Source organism: Belonocnema kinseyi, chromosome 1 (assembly GCF_010883055.1).
Source record: "Belonocnema kinseyi isolate 2016_QV_RU_SX_M_011 chromosome 1, B_treatae_v1, whole genome shotgun sequence".
NCBI classification, from domain to species: Eukaryota; Metazoa; Arthropoda; class Insecta; order Hymenoptera; family Cynipidae; genus Belonocnema; species Belonocnema kinseyi.
In genome coordinates, this window is record NC_046657.1 from 48,565,916 (window position 1) to 48,572,260 (window position 6,345).

Here is a 6,345-nt window from a genome sequence, read left to right on the forward strand (position 1 = left end):
TCACCCTTACTCTTTTTTCCACTAGGCAACACCTTATTCTACCGTAATTCGTCTTCCCCTTTTCCTTGCTTTCTTGTCCCTTCAGGAAGGAACATTTTTTGACTAGTAGATCGATTTGACAATTTCTAATTGCTTTTCTGACCAGCAAGTGATTTACGTGTTATTGTTTAGAAATATTTTAATTAGCTTTCCAAATAATTGTTTTTTTGCGATTTTAGTTTAGAAATTATTTTCAAAACAATATTGTCTTATGAAGTTTATGTTAAAAGCAGTTTCATTTGGTAGGTTTACAGCAATATTTTATAAGGCTTCTGTATAATACTATATAGATGGACTAAGATCTTTTCTTCTGTTGCCTGACCAGATTTTTTGTAGTTTTATTTATTGTTTCACTTGTTTGTTTTGACTAGTTTGCTTTTATTTTTTCCTTGTGTACTAGGGCTACTATGCTGCTATAATGAATTAGGACTTTTCAGTGTTTTATTCAATCTTACAGTCAAGATACCTTTTTTTGAACAATGTTATTTTACGACAGTTATATTCAGAGCTGTTGCACTATGAAATTTTAGAATATTGTTTGGTAAGTTTTTTGTTTACCAGGTAAATGCATTAGCTTCTTTTCCTCTATTCCTTTATTTAGTTCCTATATTGTTTTATTAGTTTTTTTATTAGTTTGTTTTCACCAATTTGCTTTTACTAGTTTTCTTTTACTAACTTTCTTTATTAGTTTATTTTACTTGGATGTTGTATAAGACTAGAGTAGATTGCTTTGTATAACTGTCCTGATAGATTACCATAAAAGGTTGCTACAATATACTTTCGTAAAAGTTTGATGCAGAAGATTGCTATTCCAAATCGAAGGAGAATTTTTCATTTTAATAGACCGATTTGACGATTGCCTAACTGATTTACTAAATATACAATAATTCACGTATTATAGCTCGAACATTTTTTAATTAGCTTTCAAAACGATTTTCAATCACCACTGCTAAACACTTTGTCTTCTCATATTTATGCTAAAAGCTGTTGCACTATCTAGTTTAAAATATTGTTATACAACTTTTTTCTACACTAGATAGAAGCACTACTATCTTTTATTCTGTTGATTGATTAGATTTTTTTTATTGTTTTCATTGGTTGTTTTACCAGTTTGATATCATCAGTTTGTTCTATTTGAGCGTTTTATAGGAATAAAATTGGTTGTTGTGCATGAATATCCTAATATATTACTATAAAAGGTTGCTATAATATATTTCCATAAAAGTTTGATGCAGAAGATTGCTATACCTAATCGATGGAGCATTTTTTGCTTATTGGATTAATTTGACGATTACTTAACTGATTTCACAAGCATAAAATAATGTACGTATTATTGCTTAAAAATGTTTTAATTAACTTTCAATACGATTTGCCATCACCATTGCTAAACACGTTGTCTTCTGAAATGCATGCTAAAAGCTGTTGCACTATCTAGTTTTAGAATATTGTTATAAGACTTTTTTCTATACTAGATAGATGCTCTACTATCTTTTCCTAAGTTGCTTTATCACATTTTTTTATTCTTTTATCAGTTGTTTTATTCGCTTTTTATTGGTGGTTTTATTTGTTGTTTTATTAGTTTTGTTTTATCAGGCAGTTCTACGTGATTGTTTTATCAAATGCTACTAAAAAATTCTTTACTACTTTGCTTTACCAGTTGGTTTACTCTGCTGCTTCATTATTTGTTAAACAAGTTTGCTTTGTTAGTTTTTGTAAGTGATTTTTACAATATATTTCACTACGTAATTTTACTAGATTCTACTAAGAAAATATTTATTAGTTCGCTTTACTAGGTTATCTCTCTCTGTTGTTCACTATGTTTTCCACTAGGTTGCTCAACTTTTACTAGCTTGTGCTACGAGACTTTTTTAAAGGTTGTACCTCTAGGATGCTATAAAGGATCTCGAAAAGATATTTAAATAAAAATTTGCTCTAAAAGAATCGTTATACACCCTAACTATATCCCTTAATTTCCCAAGAGTTAAAGACTCTCCTGTTTCTAAAAAGCGTTTCGTCACGTAAAGGTGGCTCTTTCTCGTTAGATAAGGCAAACGAGTTTAGGGGATGATCGTTCTAAATTTCGCGTTCGCTTTATAGCTACCTTTATCCAGAATTCCTGAGAGCTGGTCCTCATTTCGAGCCTCTCTCCTCCTTTCGAAACCGCAAAGGAAGGAGTTCTAAGTGGATTTTTGGTTGTGGTAGATGTTTTAGGGGTTGTAGGGGAGAGGAAGGGGAATGTATAAGGAATACGTACCGAGGCAAAGAAAGGGCGGCATGCACGAGTGGCGCTCCCGATGGAAAAATTAATAGAATCATTTCGTTGAACTGCTCGTTCCTTCGCCTGAGTCCCTTGTAGAGTATTAAGGAAAGCGGGGGAGGAATGGAATGGAAAATATAGCATTATAGCGTGACGCTTTTCCTCCAAGAGAAGCCGCGGGCCACGCCGGGATAAGAAGAGCTTTATGCGCTTAAGCGACCCGGCTGAGATTTTTCACGAGCTATTTTGCTGGGCCGTGCCAGAGTCGCGGGACACTCCACGATAAAGTGGATGGATGCGGTGAGGTTGAGGAAGTCTGGCTCCTCGTTTCCTGAAAAAGTGATGAATCGCCTGAGCTATAGGGTTGCGATATTTATTACCTGGAAAGGAATTTCTTGTGGGTGAGGAGATAATCCTGAGTTTATTTGACCTTGAATTGCAGTGGGTCGCTGAATCTATTCTGCAGGCCTCGAACTCGTTGACTATTAGCTACTTTTTTCTTAAGAGGCTACTACTGGGTTACTTTTATGAGGGCAATACTACCAAAAGCTAATTTTATGATCTTGCACAAGTGAAGGTTACTCTTCAGTTTTTCTTAGCGTTGCGAAGGAACCCTTATTTAAAATTTCGGAAAAGTGTCCGTCCATTGTACTTTTTCCGGGAATGGTATTAGGGGAAGTAAGAGGAAATAAGAAGAGGGGAAAATTAAATTAAAAATAAATTTGACTCATAAACAAATTTTCTAAATGAAATATATTTTTTTAATTACTGCCAATCCCCTCGAAACCCTACTTGACTTCGCTGGCTAAACTTTTCTCAAACTAATTTGTCTCTAAGCCTTGGCCTAGTTGCCTATCCCGAAAATGAGCTAAATAAACATTTCACAATTTAATACTTCTCCTAAATCCTGGGATACTTTCGGCCACTCAAACAACTTTTTTTAAATTTATAAAGTCATAAAATAGCGACATTATCTTATAACAATAGCATTAGTTTTGCACATAAGTATAATCATTTGTCTCTGAATTCATTATTGCAACCCTCCTTTCTCGAGCCGACCCTATCGGTTGAAATGCCCATTTCTTTCTGCATGCTTTGGCTTTTTTCCTTTTCTGAGGCCGCTTTAAAAGGAAAACGGGAGTTACTGGGGTGTACCGGAATTTTTCTTCTTGCTGTCCACAACCCCGAGGAGCCATCGACGATCGACAGATGCCTCCGCGGCTCTTATTAAAAGTCATTTCGTCGGTGGTCCACCCCACTTGTTAGAAACCCTGGAGAAAGATCGTTTCATTTAAATACTCTCCCGTCGCAAGTGATTTATCACCCCTCACTTATTATACCCCCCCCCCTCCCTCTACAAACACCCTACAACGAGCTCTTTTTTCTATTCTCTGAAAAAAGTAAATGTTTTCATTCCAGTTAAGAGCCATTTACGCAATAAGTGGCGTCTCAAAAGGGCGCCTAAAAACTAATTTGACTTTTTATGAAGATTATTTGTTTTTTATTAAATAAATTAGCTTTTCTGGACAAATTTAAGTAACACCTAGGGTGGCAGAGTTCACTAAAAACATTGGGATATCACGTTGGGATTAAGGGGGGGGGGACTAACAATTTTCAAAAAGTGCTTCTTATTTTTGAAATATTTCTTTCAAAGTTCAGTAAAAAAATATTCCATGAGACTTTTTGTTGTTTGATTTTTCCAAGCGTGACAATTCATTTGTCCACTGTTGTATCTCGCTCTATTGTTCTCTCTTTTCGTTTCTCCTTCTTTCTCTTCATATCGTTCTCTCCACGAAGCGAGGATCGCATATATGTAGAAGGGTCGTTATGTTTTATGGCTAATTGTTTTATTATCTTTGACATATTTCCAGTTTACGGCCACGGCCCGCCGTTTTGTTTCATGGCTGTCTATTGTGTGTGATGAACGCCGCTTTATGTGCCACCCTGTTCAGTGAACAGCCTACACTCGACTCGCTCACGTTCACAATAAAATTAAAGAAGAGGAAAAGTGAAACTTTACAATTTTAAGATCTTCAATCATAAATTCGAAAAAAATCTTCTTTATGTTGATTGACAACTTTCATCTTAGTCTCAAATATGATACAATAGAAATTCTTCTAAACCTGATTCTTTCAACATTTCTGGTTGTTGTACTGTAGTTGTCATAATCTGGTTGTTGTTGTTGTATATTGTTTACTTATTGTTTTACTTAGTTTACAAGATAATTCTAAAAAATATTAGCATCTTCTATCATAGCTACTAAAAAGCATCTTCCTTCGCGTTGAATCGCGACTTTGATTTAATTTCCAAATATGATTAACTTAAAATTCTTTTGAAATAAATTCTTCCAAAATTTCTGTGTATGGTACTTCATTGGTTTACTGGGTTTACACTACATTGTTTTACCAAATAACTCTGAAATATTGTTTACTGGTTGACCATTTAGGATAGTTTCGCAAAATACATAAAAATCTTCTTTATACCTGGTTGTTCCACTTAGTTTCTGAAGAGGCTTTCTGTGCTAGGTTTTATGCAAGGAAATTTTCTTAACCTGGTACTCTTCTTTTGTAAGATTTTTTTTCAAATTGTTCAGTAATTGCCAGTATTTGGTTTATATTTAAAGTGAGCTTCACTTACTTGTTTTCTAGATTGTTTAATCAGGCAGCTCTACTATATTGTCTTGCAATATTATTCTAAAAAGTTTTAAAATATCTAATTAACTTCCAAAAAGCTTCTTTCTTTATGCTGATTGAAAAATATTGTCCTGATCTAAACTATGATTCAAGTAAAATTCTATTGGTTTTAATTCATCCTGCATTTGTGGTCGTTGTACTATATTGTTTTGTTCGCTTTTGAAACCATTTTAAAAAAAAAATCTTTAAAAATATTGTTTAGTAATTTGCATAGGGATTTAAAGTACGTAAAATTTGTTACTATACTAGGTTGGTCCACTTAGTTTCTGATTAGGCTTTTTGTAGACAATATTATTTGAAGCGCTTTTATTTACCTGCTTTAATGCTTAAAAAATTTTTTCTAAAAACATTTAGCATCCTTAATGATAACTTATAAAAAGCATCTTCGTATATTTTAATTGATAACTTTGATCCTAGTCCAAAATACAATTTAATTAATTTTCTTCTGATCTTATGTCTTCGAACATTTCTGAATATTGAACTATATCTTCTTACTACAGCTTTAGTAAACTGTTTTTTATTTATTATGAAATTCTTATTTAAATTGTTTGCTAATTTTCTCTGCGGAATAGATACTTGATATGCATCATTCTCATAATTAATTTTCCTATAGCTGCGTTAAGTTGCTTTTTCAGATTGTTTCATTAGCTAATTGATCAAATTCCTTAAAATAAAATCAAAAATTTAACGACCAAAATGCTCTTAATAAAATTTAGGAAAACTCCTTAAAAAATTTTTTTCCTTTAGAAAGAAATCTCTGGACAAAGATAAAAAAGAGAAATAAGAAAAATGAGAAGGCAACCAAACAAATCCCCTTTCTTGTCTTTTTTTATTTCTTTCATTTGAAATTCTTAAGTTTTAAATTTTGTTTCATTAGACTATTTTCATTCTTGTTTTATACAAGATCATTCTGAAAAAAATTTCACATCTTTCATCGTAAATTTTCAAAAGCTTCTTCCTTTATGTTGATTAATAAATTTGGTACTCACATAAAACATGATTCAATTAAATTTTTTTTAATCTTTATGCTTCTAGCAATTCTATTTCTACTATATTTTTCATTGGTATCCTAACTTATTGTTCTACAAAAATTTTCTATAAGATTATTTAGCAGTTTCGCTAATTTCTTATTAGACATATAAAAATCATCTTTCTTCAGTTTGATTGTCAATTTTGACCCTAGTGTACGAGGGTAGTTCAATAAGTCCTTAGAATGAAGTATAAAAACAATTTTATTGGGTAATTTTTTTTTTGTTTTTCAACATAATCTCTTTGGAGCTCTATACACTTGATCAATCGCTTTTCAAGTTTTTTTAATCCTTCAGAAAAGTGCGTTTTCGGAAGTTCCTCAAAATA